Below are 21,134 nucleotides of genomic sequence, written 5' to 3' on the forward strand. Positions count from 1 at the left end.
GACAGTGAAGGCATCTGTATAAGAAATACTCAAACAATAGATATGAGAAAAAACAGCCTACTTCCAAGAGAAGAAATCTCAAAGGGTAAGAGCTTCCCCGTTGATAACCACTAATCAGCCCCTACATGTCGGCAATATCTATTTCTTAGGGGATAAGCATCCTGGAGTGAGTGAGGCATTTTCCACAGACACAGATTACAAAAAAAAATATTTGCATGTCATTCTCTGCTTAGGCAAATGTTTTCCTCTTTGGGGCATTATTTGAAAATACTCAACATCATCAAAATCACTTCTCTTAAACAAGTCCTTTCAGTGAGCCTGAAGAAGAACTGACATTTCTCTAATAGCCTTTGACTTTCATTTTGCAGGGACAGATACGTTTAATTAAAACTGAAAACTAAGGAACTTCCACCTTTTGGAGCTAAACTGAAAGTGCCTCTAAACATCAGAGAGAATCACTGAAGGTTCATTGAAGCCACAGCCTGTGAAGGCACACAGTCCTCTCCATGGAGGGATGATGTCGCCGCTAGCAAAATGAATTAGGGATGGAAAAATAGTTGAGATATCCATGCTGAGATGAAAAAAAAAACCATTTTCTTAGCGTAGCATCCAAACTATCTTCACAGCAGCGCCTACTCAACAACTTCTTCATCAAGTCTTTATTTTATTAAATAAAAATTAACTCAAGTCTCAACCCCAACTCTTTATGTTCTTCTAAGACTTCACACCCCTAAGAGATGAACTGCCAGAAATTATGAATCCTTGAATAATGACTGAATGCCTCCTTTGTCAATCAAAATTTTATAATTTAAGAACCATAAAATAGGCAATTTACTCTTCAACATTTCTTTAAGGACTGTAGGGTCTCAGAGTTATACAAGTACGTGGGTTTTAGTTTAAAACATCACCTTCAAACTTGCACTTAAATGTTGGGTTAGCCTATCTTTGGATGTTTAATGCCCTGACTCTTTTTTCTTATCCTCTGATAAGATGACATTCATTTTTAAAATGCCAAATTTCATCAAGAAAATTGGTATTCATAAAAATTTGTTAGCTATCTGTGTCAATAATTTTCTGTAATTCACTGGGAAAACCGCCACAACCTCATTACCAAGAAGCCGCTTCCTCTGTGATCTTCAAATGATGCTGTCTTGCATAGTTTTTAAATCTTTTGCACCATTCTAGCCTTGAAGTTGAAACTTGACTTCTGTACCGAATGATCAAACTCTTTCATCTTCTTCAGATCTTCAAAGGTATGTAGCGCCTCCAGTAGCATCTACATGGTTTCAAAGATTATGATTATCTATCCACTGTTAGATACTTTTCTAGCTTTTCAAACATACCGTTCTATCCTTGAGTAACACAGTGAAGCTTTCCAAAACCAATAATCGTAATGTAATGTTGTTTTAAATTTTCTCACAAGTAGAAAAAAGCTTATGCATTATGATGGAGACATATGCAGGACCAAGCTTATGTCTTTTATGTGTTCACCTCTCTCAATATACTTTATACCGGCAATGTTCCTTTTAATGCATAGGATTTCCTAGACATCTTGTGCTCACCGACTTTCTTCACAAGCTCTTCCATTTCCTTAGAAGACATAAACATGATGCTGTAAAGAGAACTGCTGAACTATGATGGAACTACGATGCTGAACAATACTCTACTTCCTCCGACACCGACTCACCTACAACTTAAACATTTCCATTGCTGCACTTACATAAACTTGCTATGGTAGACTTTCTATTTGGATAGTAAATTTGTGGTGAAAATTTCTGTACAACATTATAGCAAATATTTTGATAGCAAGAGTTCAGATAGTGAGGGCTCTCTGTATCATAGAAATATATGTTTACTGATCTCTAATCTTTGAGTGAGAAACATTTCCCAACTCATTCCTCCTAGTTCTAATCCGAATTAATAGCTTCTAATTAAAAGATCTTATTATAGTTTCTTCATATTTCTTATATTATTCATTCACTTATATATATTTATTGAGCACCTACTATGTACCAGGAAGTATGCTAGGGATATAAGAATTACTAAAATGTGCTCCCTACTCTCAGGGATTTTGCAGCCCTGTAGAAGTAGACAAACATAAATAGAGGAATATAATAATGAGTTACAGGAACTATGGCAAATATTCTTATAAGCATAATTTGGGCACAAAGAGAGGCATAGCTGTCTGCTCACAAGGAGGGTGATTTCAGGAAAGCGTTCATTGAGAAGATGACACTTGACACAATTTTTGAAAGATGCAGCAAACAATAGAGGTATGGAAGAGCATAAAGAGCATGGAAAGTAAGAGAATGACATACTGGATCTTAGAGCACAGGACTGGAGGTGAGGGTTCATGGTAAGAGGTAAGACTGGAAAGGGATCAAGCACTAGCAGATCATGGAAGGCTCTGCAGCCATACAGTTTATTCTTATCAGACAGAAATTTGATTTTTGAAACTTTACACATTATATACAGAATTTCACCTTTCATGTATTAGATGACTAAATTCCTCCTGTTCACATCTTCCACTGGAAGAAAGGCCAGAATCCTATGGCATCCCCTCTCCATCCCAGCAGAGGTTTAAAAAAATCGGGAGGTAGTTGACTTTGCACCCTGACCCCTGTGGAGGGATTAGGAGAGGAGCAATAGTTTGTGGGAAGTGGGTGTCTGCTATAGGCAGTTGTGGTCTGAACTTCTCATCCTCACCCCAACCTTGAGTTACCAACCTCCTGATAACCAGGAAACCCCAGCCACTGGTGACATTTCCATGCACTCTTAAAGTTGCCTGGTGCTGTGCAAGACAAGGAATATGGGAAATCTCCAAAGACTTTTATATCTCTTTGAAAATGGAACACACTCATTTTATAAAATCTAAGTTAATTTTTGAACTACCAGCCATCTGACTTAAAAACATTTTCAGGAATTTATTGGGTAAGAAAGCAAAGGAAAGCCTATACTTAGAGATTTGAGTTTTGCAACTGACATTGGTTTTTTGCTATGTCTAACTTAGGCAAACTACCTAACCTCTCTGGGCATTAGTTTCCTCACTTCCTTGTGAGGTTGTTATAAAGATTAAATAAGTTAATACATGCAAAACACTAAAGCAGTGCCTGAAACATATACAGAACTCAATAAATATTAGATGTTGTCATTATGAGTAGTAGCTTCCTTAGCATTCATTCCTCCTTCTCAAGCAACAGTTTAAATTTCCATCTGGGGATACACAACCCCTTAAGTCTCATGCGATTTGGATGCAGGCCAATCAACACGTTACAATAAACTAGCAATGGTGATTGGTTCATGGATAGGCACATGGCCCAAGAACAATGAGATACTATGAATCTCTTAATGGGGAAGTTTGGAGATTCTTATTTTCTTTCCTGCTGTACCTTAAAGCTGAGAAGTTGTATAGCTGCAATGGCAGCCACCATCTTGCTATCACATTGAACCTGAGCCTGGAGCCAAGACAACGGAAGGCAGAACTGAAATATGAAGACAAACCAATTTCTGTTGACATCATTCAATCCAGATCCATTCCCTGGAATCTTCAGTTGCCATTAGTTCAATTTTGCTTAAGCAATTAGGGTGGAATCTTCTCTTATTTGTAATTGAAAGAGTATTATACGATAAAGAAATTATCCTAGAGGCTGTGAAGAGCCACTGAAAGATTTTAAGTAAGGGAGGAACTTGATTAGATTTAAAACTCTTAAATGTCATTCTAGCAGCACTGGAGAGAGCTGGCTGAGGAGTCTAACAGAAGCAGGAAGACAAAATAGGAGAAAATGGTAACAATCTAAGTAAGAAATAAGGACCTAAAAGAAGGTGGCTAAGATGCGGTGGTAGTGATGGAGGAGGAAAGACAGAAAGATATGCCATGACTGACTGGATTTGCAGAATGAAGAAAAGCAAGGAGTCTACGATGACTCCCAGGTTTTTCACTTTGCTGACTTGGTGGACGGTGAGACCATTTATCTGGATAGGAAATATAGAAGGTGGAGTAACACTTAAGGGGGAAAAATGAACTGAGGTTTTGACTTGTTGAGTCTCAGGTGCCTATGACATAACTAGGTAGAGATATTAAGAAGGCAACTGGACATGCCAATGTGAAACTCAGGCAAAAAGTTTGGCCTGGAGCTTTATATTAGGCAATAATTAATGGAATGGTTTGAGGCTATGGGCATTGATGAGTTAGCCAACATAGAGTGTGGAGAAGAGAACTGTGGCCAGAATCATGGGGACATCAACAATAAGGGACAAAGAAAGAGGACCCAGTAAGAGAGGCAGAGAAGAAATGGTCAGAGAAGTGGGAGGAGAACCAGGAGATACTATGCCAGAGTGAGAGAAGAAGGTTTGCAGAAAGCAAGACATCAACAGCATGAAATGTGGCTGAGGTCAGGTAATAAGGAGCATTTTTTCCCTGTGCTATAGCACTTCCAGTAGAGGCAGGAGCAGATGTCTAACTTCAGGATTTGGTGTGAAGTGAGGGAGCTGACAGATTTAGAGCAGACTACTCTTTTCAAGAACTTGGTTTTAAAGGAAGGCTCAGGGGACTACAACAGGTTTGCCTATAAATGCTTCTTAAAAACCAGCACTAGGAGGTGGATGACAAATCCGATTTGTAGCATCTGCCAATTTCCCTCATGTAAATAATTCCACTGTAGGGGGGCAATTTCAACCTACCAATGTGGCATTATTAAAAGCAGAGTTGGGAAAAGATATTCACAATCATCTCTGAGGAACCACACTGGTGCAGCTGGATCTAGCACACAGATTAACTATGGAAAATAATCTGGATGTGGGGTACAAGGTGTGGAGAAAGAGCCAGCATGGAGAGAAAAGCTAACACGATATATAAATAATGGAGAGAGAAGCAATGAAGAAAAGTCTTGAGAAGAAGAGATCAGGTAAAGAATAGATGGAAGGATGAAGTTAGCACAGAAAAAAGAAACGAAACCTTCTCTGAGGCTTGACAAAAGGAGGTGAGGTTGGATGAAGAGAGAGGAACATTTTTAAGCACAGAAATGAGAAATTGCAGTATGTATGACTAAAGAGTTCACAGTTTCCAATTCCTTTGAGAGGGAAGTAGGAGGCAAGATCATTTGGTTAGCAATCAAGTGGCACTGGGCTTTCAGAGGATAGAAGAGCTCATGCGGGAATAGGAGCAGATGGTGATCAAGGGCATGTACTAAAAATATATGTGTAAACACATACACACACATGTCCACACACATATATATTTGATGTTCCTACCTATCTTCTCCCACCAGAACAAAGTTCCTCTAGAGAAATGAGAGTATCTTATTTATCTTTGTTTCCCTAAAATATATCCTAGCTCATTTAGTTTCTTTTAATATTATTATTGATTGATAGGTAGGTATATAGGTAGATTGGTTGATCAAATAAACAAGGAAAAAATATATATAAGTATTTCTAAAAAGATGTACCATTTTAAATATCTATTTTTTCTCAATCTCATTCAAATCTCACTAACCTGAATTTAAATATCATATCTACGGTATCCATTGTTGTTGTAGACATATTAGAGCATTTGTTTGGAGAATAATGACCTTGGTTGCAAAATATAATTTTAAGTAAAGGTGGTGGTTATAAAAGAGATTATATACACACAGATGACATAAAAAATACTGGAATCCCCTCTCCTCCGCTTTTTTACAGGATATGTAGAACAGAACTTTTAGTAGTAGCAGCTGAAATATTTTCAATGCTCTTGAGTCAGATAAACTATCTGAGCTTGGACCTATCACTTAATATCTCTATTCACTAAGTTTCTATTTGCTTATTTCTGCAGTATGAATAATGCAAGTTTATCTAATGTATCTTTGAGATTACAGTAAGATTTGCTATAAATGTTTTGCAAATGTCAGTACATGTTGAATAAAACAGAGGCTTTAAAAGTTTGAGATTTCTAAAATTATAGTAGGTAGTATAAATTTATAGCAATTTAATCATTGCTTCTTGCTGTGTTTCTTGGTGCTTTTATATTCTTTATTAATTCATTCATTAATTGATTCAGTTGGCATATGTTTAAATGCCTATTACATGAAAGGCATTGTTCTATGTGCCAGGAACACAGCAAAAAAGAAGGAAAAAGCTGCTGTCCTCAAGTGGTTTATATCCTAGTGGAAAAAAAAGACAACAACAAAATAATAAAGGGTAAATGCTATGAAGAAAAATAAAGTGAAACAAGGGGCCAGTGGGTGATGGGGCTACTATTCTAGATATGGTGGTCAGGGAATGCCATTCCAAGGAGGTGAAGTTTGGGAGAAAACATAAAAGGGAATAATTTCATTTCTTTTCTAAGTATTCTTGGATTTTGAAGGGTTTTAAAAAGCTTTATCAAAAATAAAAGTTGGGGGGCCGGGGGGCCGGCCCGTGGCAAAAGCGTTGAGTGCGCGCGCTCCACTGCAGCGGCCCAGGGTTCGCCGGTTCGGATCCCGGGCACGCACTGACGCACTGCTTGTCAGGCCATGCTGTGGCAGGCGTCCCAGGTAAAGTGGAGGAAGATGGGCACGGATGTTGGCCCAGGGCCAGTCTTCCTTGGCAAAAAGAGGAGGATTGGCAGATGTTGGCTCAGGGCCAATCTTCCTCATCTTAAAAAAAATAAAAAATAAAATGAATAAAAGTAGGGGGGGCCGGCCTGGTGGCATAGTGGTTAAGTTCAGCGCACTCCGCTCCAGCAGCCCGGGGTTCACAGGTTCAGATCCTGGGCACAGACCTAAACAACTCATCAAGCCATGCTGTGGTGGTGACCCACATACAAAATAGAGGAAGATGGGCACACGTGTTAGCTCAGGGCCACTCTTCCTCAAGCAAAAAGAGGAAGACTGGCAACAGGTGTTAGCTCAGGGCCAATCTTCCTCACCAAAAAATTAAAACTAAAAGTAGGAGATTCAGAAGCTCAGGTAGAACTTCTAAACAATATTGTTATACATACCTTTGCTTATTTATTTATTTATTTATTTGTGAGGAAGATCAGCCCTGTGCTAACATCTGCCAATCCTCCTCTTTTTTTTGCTGAGGAAGACTGGCCCTGGGCTAACATCCATGCCCATCTTCCTCCACTTTCTATGAGACGCCGCCACAGCATGGCTTGCAAAGTGGTGCATCTGTGTGCGCCCGGGATCCTAACCGGTGAACCCCGGGCTGCCACGGCGAAGCGCGCGCACTTAACCGCTTGTGCCACCGGGCCGGCCCCACCTTTGCTTTTTTAAATGGAATAAAGTAAAGATGATTTAAGTGCTTCCGGGTGACTTGAGGTGGCAGATCATTATTATGATCCATTTAAATCAGAAGCTTTTCTTTCTTTTCCTTCACTGACAGGTGCTGCAATCACAACCTATCAGCTGACTGCTGCTAACTGCTGTGGAATCAAAAATCAGAGCTATGGTTAAAAGGATTCAGTGAAAACAGTTAAAACATTCTGAATGACGGTTTTAAGCCTTACCTACAGAAGAGTTTGGGGTTGTAGGCTTATAAAAGTACCTTCATCAGTTCAGAAAATTGTGTTTTGTAAACTGATTCTGGGAAAAGGAACATACAAATACAACAATGTTATTTATATATCAGATCACAAAGCTGACATTTATTAAGAACTTACTCTATTTCAGACTTTAAGTTCTTTACCTTAATTAATCCTTCAAAAGCTAAGCTTGCTCCCTCAGTTTGATCATCTGTAAAATGGGGAAATCAGTATTACCTTCTTCAGTTTCATTGATGAATTTATGATTCACCACATATTACACTTAGCAGAGAAAGAAGTATATTTTTTATTAGAAGGAAGAGAGAACAATGCATAAAGACTGTGAGATGGAAATGAACTTGGTGTGTTCTAGGTACAACAAAAAGCCAGTATGACTCATTAAATATGTATATCTAAATAGCAGAATATTATTGGTTGTCTCTTTTGTCTGTGCTTTTGTTAAATTTGTCATTATCTATAGCTGAACACATGCAATGAGAAAGTAACTCCCAAAGAGTAAGATTTCAAATGAATTTCCCAATGTGGAAACAGGAAATGTAAGCTGGTTCTTAAAGAGAAACATGAAATCCAAAATGTGAATCTTCCTTTAAGAAGAGAAACAGCTTTAACTGAGAGAAAACTGAAAAAAAAAAAATCTTTTGCTTATTTAGGTGCTACGTGTAAATTCCTTCTTTTGATGGATAAGAGCAACTTGAGAGGACACAGAGTGTTCACAATCCTATATACTAAGGAATCAGATTAAGACTAGATAGTAAATTGCAAAAAGAAAGAGAGAGAAACAATGTGACAACAGGCAAGTACATATTTCCTTTCCAAATAGTATGTCTTCTTATAGATTTCAAGAATCACAAAATACATTTTAGAGAATTACAAGTTATAAAGCATGAGCAGTTTAGGATATAATGACAGTTCATGAATTATACTTGTAAATAATTTCAGACATAACAACTTACAATGAAAATTCCAAGATTTCCCACCGAAGAGTTCAGGATTTGTTCTCCTAAATCTATAAAAAGCCAAATTAGCTTTTAGTTTTTGAGATAGCTATCACAATTTTATGTCTTTCTTTTTATGTCTTTCTTATGTACAATTTTAAATATTGAAAAGTTAAATGCTTCTGATAGTACTTAAAGCCAAACACGCTATGGAGTTCTGTTTATACTTCAACATAAGAGAAAGGTAATTAACTAAATTTCCAACTGAGATGGTATCCTTCCACTCTCTTCCTTAGCAGGAATATTTTATTTTGTCCCTCATAACTTGAAGGGAAAGATATGATTTCAAGAACATTTATGTTCGGAACTTGGAGACATTTAGGACCTTATAAAACAAAATTTGACAATGTTTAAATAATTTTTAAAGCAGATCAATAGGCATCTGAGAGGTTGTCCTATAAGAAGAGTTTCCTATGGGCACCACATTACAAAGCTCAGAAGCTTGAGTTCTACCCCAAGATAGTAGCGATAACCTGTGTGATCCTGGGCTGGTCACTTAAGGAATGGCAATCTCAGTCTCTATGTGTAAAACAAGGAAGTTGAACTACATCACCTGCCTATGACACTGTAAATGAAATATGTCATAAAATGTCAAGCACTATTCCAATAATATTTATTATTTATTACCATTGTTACCCAAGGTCTTTACAAGTTTTAAGATTTCAGAATTTTGCTATAATGCTCTTTGAAAAATTTGTAAATTTTGAATCCCAAAATATAAAATTGTACTCCATATAATATTAACATTAAATGTATTTTATTGTATTCTAGTTACTAGATATATAACAATATATTTATTAGATATTTAATTATTCAGAATGCCTTAGACACATCATACTTTAATAATAACATGGTTTACTCAGTATTTCTCTTTTTGTCTTTCTGTTTCTCTCTCTGTCTCTCTCCCTCTCTCTCCACACACATACACATACACTCACACACACAAATATATTTCCCCCTTATTTTTAAAAAAATTAGTAAATCATGTCTATAATATTCTATTAGGTATATCCTATGTTTCAGTGACAGCCTATATTTAGAAAATCCTCTGATTCATACGAGAAAACAAGTTCCACAAATGTTGACATATATATATAGCTGAAATATATATTAAATAATTTAGAGAAAGAATTTTTAATTTTTCTTCATTTACTGACTTTTCCTCCTTCCCTCTTAGTTTATGCTTGTGTCACATTTTACATAAGCTCTTACTTTCAGTTTTCTTATTTTAGTCAATAAGCCCATATCACGTGCAGAACATGTCTAGACTATAAAATTATTTTCTTGTAATAATTTATTCCAAACTGTTTTTATGCATTAAATATGCCATATGATGGAGATATTTTGGCTTTAAAAAGCATAATTAAAATCTCATCTGAAAACAAGAATATTCATGAATTATCTTTGTACTCTATGTTAATTACAAAACTAAACATTTTAAGTCATGCTTTATAACTCAGAGATATTTCCCAATTAAAAAATTAACTAAGCATAGTTGCTTGACATTAAACTTAAACATATTTGTAAAATATAAATACAGTTTTATTTACAAAAGGTTTATAATAGCCTATTATTATGTTATAGACATTTGCCTAACAATGTTTGAATTAAGCTCAGTGTCTAAATGACCCTTGCTAGCATAGGTCATTGGTTATGTCAACATTTCCAGATCATTAAGGAACCATTCTGCTCCAGTGTTTATGATACGAAGTAACAGGAAGTTTTGTCAACCTGCTACAGTTCCCAAATTTCTCCAATTGTATATTCATCTCCTGAGAATGGCTGTAGGAGTTCACCAAAAATAAAATACCTTCAGAAGAGAAAGCTGAAGTCAGTGTACTGGGATTTGCCATTGTCTCTCCTCAAATGCCAGTTAGTAATGAGACTTTTTAGGGGAAGGGCAAAAACTGTGCCCTAAATCAGGTAAAGCTGATGGACACAATTTGATTCCAATGCATCAGTTTGAATTTAGCGACAAGTCTACATTTGAAATGTGAAAGTGAGGTAGCAATATATTACAAAGGGATTGGTGGGTTAATTATGTCTGGGCAACCCAATCCTTAATGACTAGAGTCAGGCCCCTTGTCCCCAAGGGAGTAACTCATAAGGCCATCATCCAGGGCACCCTGATGGAACACACTCAGTCTCTGACTCTGCCATTGGAACCACTGAATACCTGCAGTAAAATGACTATTCTTCCCTTACTGCACACAATGAAAGCCTCAGCGTCCTTGGGAATCCATGGGATGCCATTCAATGTCAACTCTTCTACACCCTCAGTATGCACCTTGCTTTACCCGGATAACTGTGACCCTGTACTCTCCTATTCGGCTAGCCTTCCTCCCCTCTCAACTTCTTCCCAATGGATCTAAGGAAAATGAGATTGGTACTAAAGTCAACTCTTGTATTTATATCTTGTGAGTCTGTGTTATCTGGGTAAAAACTCACTCTTTTAGAGAAAAATCAATGACACAGAACCTAGTTCTAATTCTTGAGCCAGAGAATCAGATTAGGAACCAAATAATCCAGGAATCATTTAGTTCAAATTATTGTCTCTGATTTCACTTCAGTGAACAGTGTACTAGAGTGATTATAATCAAGCGGGTATGATGGGCTGAGAGAGGGAAAATAGAAGGAAAGGTCCAGATTGTCACGTCTTCCCATGGAAAATAGTCTGAGTAAGATGTGGCCTTTAATTTTGGATGGCAAAGAAGGGAGTATTTTTGAGTATTTACTACACACCACTATGTAGTTCGGGATATCCAGAAATCAAGGAAAGAATTTGATCTCGAGGAGCTCAAGGTGCGGGGTGGGTGACAGAGATGTAAATGAACAATTAAAACACCACATAATTGTTGAATGCCTGGGTATTAGAAGAGGAAAGTGGAGGATGGAAAGCCACTGAAAAGGGCAAGGAAAGGCAGGGCTCAGTGAGCTTTCTCAAGTAAGTAACGTCAGAGTTCTTAAAAATTGCCAATTGAGGCACTTTGAGTGAGGGAGGAAACATATGCCAAGGACAGAGTATGACACGTTTAAATGGTTAGGAATAGGAATGGCTAAGGCATAAGGATGCATGTCTGTGTGTCTGTGCCTGTTTGTTTAGGGTAGGACATGAGATCAAACAGGAAACATAGGTATGATGTTTCAAGAAAGGTATTACACAACTTTTTTAAAAAAAATATGACACTTAAAACACAAGCAATCAAAGAAAAATAGATAAGTTGGAATTCCTCAAATTTAAAAACTTTTGCATGTCAAAGGACACGATAAAGAAAATGGAAACACAATCCATAGAATGTGAAAAATATTTGCAAATGGTGTATCTGATAATGCTCTAGCATTCACAATATATAAGGAATGCTTACAGTTCAACAATAAAAAGAAAAATAACCCAATTAAAATCTGGGCAATTACCAAATTAAAATACTAGCTAGAATGTTTAGAAATTGGAGCTCTCATACACTGCTGATGAGAGGTGCTGTGGAAAACAGTTTGACAGTTACTCCAAAATTGAAACACAGTGTTACTACATGACCCAGCAATTCCACTTCTTGGTATCTATATGAGAGTACTGAAAACATATATTCACACAAAAACTTATACACAAAAGTTCATAGCAGTATTTTCATAATAGCCAAAAAGTGGAAGCAACTCAAATGTCCATCAATTGATAAATGAGTAAACACAATGTAGTATACCCATACTGTGGAACATTATTCAGCCATAAAAAGGAATGAAATACTGATACATGCTACAAACATGGACGAACTTTGAAAATATTATGCCAACTAAAAGAATACAGGCAAAAAAGTCACATATTATATGATTCCTTTTATATGAAATGTCCAGAACAGGCAAATCCATAGAGACAGAAAGTAAATTATGGTTGCCAGGGGCTGGGGGAGGGAGGAGTGGGAAGTGACTGCTAATTGGTATGGAGTTTCTTTTGGGGGTGATGAACTGCTCTGGAGTTAGAAAGTGGTGATGAGTGCACAGTTTTTTTAATATATTACAAACTACTGAATTGTACACTTTAAAAGGGTGAATTTTACGGCATGTGTATTATATCTCAATTCTTTCAAAAAGATTTAATGTCAAATGAAATGGAAACTCTACAGAAATACACAGTAGGCCTGAGTCTCAATTATAAGGTGCAAGTCTCCAAAACCTGATTTTATCTTTCTTAGCTTTTCCCATGATCAGCTCTTGTACTATAAGTGCACTCGGTTTCCTACTAACAAGTTACTTAGGCATCAGTAAAAATCTAATTTGTTATGATGAGCATTGCAAGTTTCTTAAATACACACCACAAGATCTTAAGTGTCAGCTTTTCTTCCATAATATTTAAAAAAGTGGAGATCTAACTGGAAGAATATCCAACTAGAAGAAGAAAAATGGCTAAGATAGATTCTTAAAACAGTATAAGCTCAAATTTCGAGTAACAGTAACAGCTCAAATTTTGAAGCTGTTAATTTATCACATTAGCCTAAATTTTCCCTTGATCCCCTCTCCTATTTGCTTCCTAATTCCTTAACATATGACTTGATTTTGTAAGTTCCCAAATCCAAAAAAAGGTTATCACTTATTTAGCGAAAAAAAGAAATTAGTATGTGGGGAGGAGGGAGGAAGAAGGGTAGATGCACACACGCATACACCCTATCCTTTCTAAGAAATAAATCTAACAAATGGTGCCAAAGCACTTCGTTAAAGATATTTTATGTAGTATTTCCCATTACAAATTACAAAAAAATAAAAAGTTTGTCAAAATGGGTTTATGGTATTTCTTTCTGTAGTTCATCACAAATTATTTCAAAGGCATAATTAAAAAATATTATATTTTTATTAAAAAGCTGATACAAGATGTTTTAAATAATTTTATAATTTATTTCTAAGACATTGCAATTGCAATGAGTTTGCAAAGAAATTAAATGTATTTGTAGAAGTGTTTCAATGACAAATTAATCTATGATAGCAATAATTTTAACTGTGAAAAACTTTTGAAGCAATTTTTCAAACATTTCATTTCAATCAACTAATGGAAACTATCCAATTATAGCTGCATAAAGTTAATTTTAAAATGTTTTGTTGATATTAGACAATTAGAATACATTACTGTCTTTTGTCACTGGATGAGATGTTTGTTTACTTCAGGACTGAAGATAAAGTGAACTTAAATATTTATAAAATCGGGCAAATACCATTTGAGCAGTCGTTCATAAACAAACAAGCAACAAGCAGTCTTGAACAAGACAGTCATTTATTGTACTGAAGTGATTCTGGGCAACTCACCAATGCCGAATCACTGCAATATGCAAATAGAGTAACTCCAAAGTCTAAAAGATATTTGCAATGAATCTTAGTTCCTCTTAGCACTTCATACTTTTCTTAACTAACACTTTTTAAAATCAGCTGGTCACCCTTTATCGAAACTAGCTTGTAGAGATCAGAGAATTATTTCTGAGTCCTTAGAAAATGTTGCCAAGAAATAGCCACACATTTTTGTAGAAGAAATACTTCTGACATATTTTACCGTGGTAAATTTTACTGCGAGAGTGCCACTAGCTCTTTATACCTTGATGACACAGCCCGATAAACTCAACAGCAGTGACCTGCACTTATACTGGATCACGCTGGTTCTCTCCAATGCAGGAAAGATGGGGTCTTGAGAAGACATGCCATAATCAAAGAGGAGTTCTTAACACCCCGCAGCCATAAACCCATCCATCAGGAAAACAAAACGTGACCAAAGAAAATTCTACCCATTGGATGATTTTTATCTTTCCTCTTAATACCATAAATGAGCACGCTTTCCTTTTTTAAAGTATCTAATGCTAAACCAAGCTTCAGTTGAAATAGACAACAAGTTGTCAAAGAATAGTAAAAAGGGCTGTGAAAAAATCACTGCACTAAGCCCAAAGGACCTATTCTGCAACACTTGGACACCCTTGACCCCGGGGTGAAGCAGTTTCTTCCAAGGAGGCTTCTACATTATCTTACTGTGAGGCTGAACTAAAAGCAAACACATGAAGAAGCCAATTCTATTTTGAGGAATGAACAGTCGTCCTCATTCAGGATTATTTCTCACGAGTCTTCAACAAAGTGCCTGGCATTGTGTTAAGTACTGTAAATGTAAGTAAGATATAATTACTAACCTTAAACCATTCAGTCTAGTGGCAGAAATAGAGGAAGCAGTATGTATAAGGGCCAGGAAGTATAAAACAGAATGGCCATTCAGGAACCAAAAAGTCTGCTGTGGCTAAATCACAGGGCAGATGTGGGGGAGTGGCCAAGGACTGGGCTGGAGAGGGAGATAGGACTCAGAGTGTAGCCAACATTTATTAAGAATTAACTATATGCCAGCTGCTGTGGCAAATACATCATATACATTTTTTTCTCATTTAGTCTTTATAAAACAAGCCAAAAGGCAGATCTTACTTTGACCACTCTATTATAGATAAGGAAGCTGAGATACAGAGAAGGTATGTACACTGACACCAAGTAAGTGCACTGTGTTTTGATTGCAGCTCCCAGATTCCAGATTCTATGCTTATGATAAAGGGTCTTGTGTACAAAAACAAGCATTTGCATTTTCCTTGTAGATGAGAAGGTGTCACTGATGAGTATTGCACAGATAAGGAGCACAATTAGCTTGACTACAAAGAATGGTGAACCTGACCCCAAAACTGAGCATGGATTAGAGGGGACAGACCACGAAGCAGGCAGATAACTAGAGGGCCACAGTGGTAATCCAGGCGGGAGATGATGGAGTTGCCAATTTTGGCAGCAGAAATGAAAAGGAGCAATGATCCTGTCAGAGCATTAATTCAATTAGAGATATTTAAATTTCTGAATAATGACTATGGAATGAGAAATATGCTCCTGATAATCCCTAAGATTCATCAAATGTCCTGGTCCAAAAGGATGGTAGGTGATGAGGAATCTTATTATGGTACTATTCCTGCTCAAGGGTCTTCTTTTTTTCTATTACTTTCTTCATTTTTTTCTTTCATTCTTGGCTCTAAAACAAAATTGTCACCTTTTCAACACATGAATCTCAGAAAGCAGGCTCGCTGACATTGAAATTTAACAAATCTCTCACAACTAGCTTCCAGCACAGTTGTGCTGATGTTCTACCATGGCCTTCCAGAGACATCCAAGAGTATAGTTGTGCCTCCTTTGCTTATTAAATTTATTCTCGATTTTTTAAATCTAAAAAAGGATTTTACTGGATAGAAATAAAAATAAATAAATAATAAATATGTTATCACAACCTTCTCCTTTATTGTAGCGAAACAAATGAAGCTAAGCTACAAACATCAGTGCATCTTACACCTCCCAAATTCAAAAGGGCCCCAAAATATTCATATCAGGGCACTATCTTATGATTCATGCAGCAACCAATGACTACTATCTTGAAGTACAACTTTTGTCCTGATCCCTTAAAACATTAGCACTTGAAAGAATGCTACCGATAGAACACAAATACATTATACACTTTACTCCAATTTAGTTTGTTTATATTTCTCTAGGTTTCTGAATAAGCAGCATAATTAACTGAGGAGACAGCCATTTGAAAGGAGGGAATAGCATGTTCCTACTTTTTGAGAATAGTTGTATCTGAGCTGTCCATGGTTCTTAGAGACTTAGACTATCACTTTGAAGAAATTCTAAAATTTAAGTAACTAACCTGAAGAACTGTTAGTAGAAAGATTTGCTATTTGCACCCTTTGACTGAAACTTGGCATCAAAAGGAGCTGAATTAGACATGGGAATTTGTTATTACTGCTGTCTTGCTTCTCTGGTTTAAGAACCTCCCATCTTCTACTCATGCCATTTCACCTCTCCCACATCAGTTAGGCACTCAACCCACATTAGTCATATTTTCTCATCCTTCCAAATGAACATTTATCCAGGGATATGCACATGGCCAAGAATGGCCAAATGTAACCCTTTTGAAGAAATTTTAACCATTAATTTTAACCATCCTGGTCTTTTCTCTGGAATTGTTAGCTGTGAGGCCATGGAGGCCTGGGACTGACAGCTGGTCATCTTTGCTGACATGTGTTACCCGAAAATGATGCCAATTTCAGAAGCTGGTGAAGGCAAAAGAGAGACACAGACATCCAGAATCCTAGTGCTATCACATGAAACTCTGGATCCACTGTGTTTGAATCAACCCACACCCTTTAGCCTTCCCATCTCTTTTTCGATTAAGCGAATTTGAATTGAGTTTCTGCCACTTGCAGCTGAGACAGTCCTGATTACCAATGCAAGAAACAATAATCAATTAGTTTCTTCTCTTTGAAAACACAAAATAATAGAATACTGGTTAAAAACAGGTACATTATATAGTGAAATAAATTTATGTTTTGCTTATCAATAGATTAACTTGAATTATGAGCTGGTACTCATAATTCCTTTGGCACTGAGTAACCAACTTTTAGAGAACCTTGAGGTATAAAGCCAAAAAGCATTCTTTTTAGAAGAAATATTTATAAGGAAAGCCAGTAACAAAATAGCCTAAAAGAGACCTTCTCAAAAGTATAAAAACAGTAGGAATCTGAAGATTTCAACAACAGTTAAAACAGTGTGGAGAGCTGCATTTAGCAAGGCACATTTTCTACTGAGGACAATGGAAAACATGAGTGAATATATTTCATGAATTATGCATTGTATCAGAACCTCCATTTGGTAAGCATTCCGACCTCTGCTATTTCTATGCTGGTGTCTCTTGTACTCTCAATTAATAAGAAAAGAAATTAGCATGGTAGATAACAGATAACTTTAGAATTAAAGACAGGAAGTTGAAAACCCTTATAGTAATTTAACATTTAAAAGCATGAAATTAGTTTTGAAATTAAAATGAAATCAAAGAGCAGGAGCAAGAAGTAACCTCTTTCTAGGTCAAGCTATAATTTTTAAGAGGACACAAAATTGCTCTCTATATTTTTATTCTCCATAAAGCAGTCCAAACGTGAATGAACTAAATATATAACAATATTATAGAGAGCAATGAATTGATCAATGTAGGCTCTGCGTTCAAACTGAATCTAGCACATTAAAAAAGAACATGGTGGTTAGATATAGCAGAAAACTTTCATAAAGGACACTTCATCATTGAAATGATAGGCAAATATTATCACCATAGATGGAAAATTAAAATGATTATATAAATATGTGTGAATTTTCCTAAAAGTTAAAATAATTTAATGATTTTTCTTATAAAGGAAGTATTAATTACATATTAATTTTCCTCCACAATTTTTTATACAATAGGAAGTTCTAAGCAGAGAAATTAATAAAAAGGCGCCATCTCCAAAAAGTCCTACAAAAGTCTCATGATGTCCCTCTACTCCTGCCCCTACTTTTCTGCCTTTATCGCCTACTGTTTCCCTCTGTTCACTCTGCTCCAGCCCAGCTGGCCTCCTTAATGCTCCTCAAATGTTCCGGGCATGTTCCAACCTGGCACAGGCTGTTCCCTCTGCGTGAAACGCTCACGGGCCTGATATTCACATGGCTCACTCTCTCTCTTCCTTCAAGATTTTGTTCGAGTGCAATTTCCTCAAGAAAGCCTACCTTGACCATTCTATTTTAAATTGCCCTACAGCACCTCTCAGCTCTGCTTACTCTCCTCTACTTCGATTCCTCTTTCTTATCACCTTTTAGCAAACTACATAATTTAATTTTTATTATGTTTTTGCCTCGTCTCTATCTTCTCCTCCTCCTTAATTTCTGTTATGTTTTGCTTATTCTCTGTTCCCACAAAAATGGGCATGGATCTGTGTCTGTTTTGTCCAAGAGCTTAGAGAAGGCCATTGTGGATATTTAATAGATATTTATTGAATGAATAATTGAAAGGTTGAATGTGACAAGGTTGAATGAAAATAAATGCCTTATAGGGCCCACTACTTTGTAACATCACTTATAATCTCCAAAACATAATTGAATTTGTAAAACTGATAATTGTGTACAAGAAGAAAACTATAAATAATTTGGGCCCAAAGAAAACACCTGGACCCAGAGAATAATAGAAACACACCTCAGTATTCATTGGTTTGGAGTCTCTTTTCTCTTACAGATTAGACCTAGCAAGTCAGAGAGGAGGAAAGGAAAGGAGAAAAATGAGTGAGAAGAGAAGGAGAGAACAGAGGAGGAAGAGGGGCAGGAGAGCAGGAGGGGCAGGCAGGTAATTTCTGTGATATAATGACCTAGACAACCACTCCAAGACTCCCGTTTTCAGTAACACGGTGGACTAAATTAATGTAGATTCCCCAACTCCTGCTACAAACACACAGAGGTGATGGATAAAATATAACAAATTATCTGAGCTTGGAAGAAAAAAGAAAAATCCCTAAATGCTGAAAATGAAGATAAAACAGGGAGAATGGTAACCTTATAAGCTACAGCTGGGGAACTAGCATACAGGCATAGGCTCTAGAATCTTAGTGGCAGGGTATTTACATCCATAATGGGATAAGGGATATGGCAGCAAGCTGGAATAGAGGCTCCTTCCTAAAGCTAAAATTCTCAACAGTCTTACCCCTCAGTGGAAGAGGTACTAAAAGAACTCTATCCATCAGTCCACAGAAGCAACAAGACGCTTGTTTCTGTTCAAAGTTCTAAATTGAGTAAGGGAGGAAAGAAGGGTTGATATGGAGGGCAACAGTCTTTCTGATGAGAAATAGAAACCCCAGTTTGTCTACTTGAGGGTATAGAGACCAAATTACACCAAGCATAGAGTTCAGGAATCTCGAGGTTGAGAAATAAAGAAGGGTGGTTAGAAGACGATGGAAAATGGCTTTTTGAAATATTTAAGTTTCTGATTTTCTCCAAATAAAACAGCTAAGTTTGCTCAGAAATAAAAATTTTATCTCAAAGGAGAAGAACATTTAGATGGCAACATAAATAGTAGAAATATGTTATACAGAAGAAACCCTAGAAATAATGATGACTCTCATGGAAACGATTAAAATGGAGAATATGGAGGAAAAAAATGGAAAGTCTCTGGCTTAGCTTAAAATAAAATTTTCTAATCAGAAGCAAAAATCAACTGGTAACCTTCATGGACTAGAGAATGAACCTGCTAGTCTCTCCAGAGGTAGAACTTAGGTTAGAAAACAAGAACCACTTTTTTTTTCAATATATTTTCCTTCTTACCTTTTTTCTTGTTTTATTGGAATTATGCTGCAGGCAATGCTAATATTTTAAGATCCATGTAAACACAAGAAAATTTATCTAACCAGAGAATCCCAACACTCATACTTTAGACCAGCCTGATAACAATATCATTTGGGTTTTTCAGGTATTAAAAATCATTTTAATAAATAATCCATTCTCAAAAGTGCTTAAGGATTTTTAAAAACAATCTCTATTGATTAATAGAATTCATTTGTAATCATAGAGTTAAAATTCCAAAGGATCTTATTTTCCAATCCTCTCTTTAGTCAGATGAAAAAAACAATCTAGAAAGTTGCATGCTCATTGTCAATCACACAAGTGTCAGAAGGCCAAGCTGGGACTGCCAATCATATCACAAGTAAAAAAGCAAAGCAAAAATGGGCAATTTGAAGGAACAATTGGCTTTGTGAGTATAATGTTAAAACTTTAAAAGAATGGAATCACTATACTTAATTCCATCTATTTGACTTACGTATACTGTATCTCAGTTTTTTGTGTTGTTATTGTTTTCGGTTTTGCTTTTTAGCCACATTCATTAATTGATTTACTTGAAAAAAATCCATTAAGTTCATACTGTATTCCTGGCTCTGTGCTGGGCACTGAGGAACCAAAAAAGAAGGAGGATAAATTTCTGTTGGTGCTTTGTGTTTTCTCTGGCCTAATATATACTTATTCGTTGTGATCTTGTCTACAATTACCAAACAAGCATCTATCTTTGCTGCACTTTGAGTTTCTAAAAACTAGTCTCAATCAAATGCTGCTTCTAGGTTTGTGTTATGCATTTACCATGTGCCAGGTTCTGGTCTAGGTGCTGGGGATATACCTGTGAATGAGACTAAACTCCTGGCCCTCATGGAAGTTACATTCTAGAGCAGAGGTTCCCAAATGTGGCTGCAAATTGGAATCATCCAGAAAGCTTTAAAAAACTGATCCTGGTTACACAAACAGAGATTCTGATTTAATCGGTCTGGGAAGTGGCCTGGGCATTAGGAGTTTTAAAAGCTTCTTAGGTGAGTCTAACGTTCAGCTAAGGCTGGGAACTCTGGTCTAGTATATTCATTTGCATGAATCTTTGATTTCAGTTTGACTTGATTCCTCCATGTCCTTAACTGTGAGTATAAATCTTCTAAATCCTGTGAGTCCTTCTAGTGAATCATCGAGCCTGAGGGTGGTCTTGGGGGACTCCCAACACCCCACAACTTTTAAGGCCATGGTCAAGTCCTACTAACTTCAGGAAGTTAGTAGGAAGAGGACTTTCCTCATCCAGTCCTCTTCTATTTACTTCTTCTGTCCACTAAATTGCATATTGTCTTATCCTTTCCTATGGTCCGTTGATCTTTTCACTTATGAAAATTGTACTGCACCAACCGGATAATTACAGAACTCTAGTGAAGATGGTATATCTAATGCTATGCCTAATGAGACATTCAATAAAAATCTGTTATACTGAATTAAATTCA

General features: G+C 36.5%; 1 protein-coding gene across 5 annotated transcripts in view; it reads right to left on the reverse strand.

The window, feature by feature from the left end:
• OXR1 (oxidation resistance 1) overlaps nucleotides 1-21,134 on the reverse strand; it is a 508,823-nt gene that overhangs the window by 367,457 nt on the left and 120,232 nt on the right. The window contains exons 1-2 of one of the 5 annotated variants that reach the window (XM_087447549.1): nucleotides 7,466-7,508; nucleotides 1,112-1,276 (exon numbers count right to left, since the gene is read on the reverse strand). The exons of the other annotated variants lie outside the window; for them this stretch is intronic. The gene's annotated coding sequence lies outside the window, so the exon portion shown is untranslated. Of the gene's footprint in view, nucleotides 1-1,111; nucleotides 1,277-7,465; nucleotides 7,509-21,134 lie in introns of those variants that run through there. 5 annotated transcript variants of the gene reach the window in all.

This window comes from Ceratotherium simum, chromosome 23 (genome assembly GCF_057802395.1).
Source record: "Ceratotherium simum simum isolate JZ-2026a chromosome 23, ASM5780239v1, whole genome shotgun sequence".
Taxonomy (NCBI): Eukaryota; Metazoa; Chordata; class Mammalia; order Perissodactyla; family Rhinocerotidae; genus Ceratotherium; species Ceratotherium simum.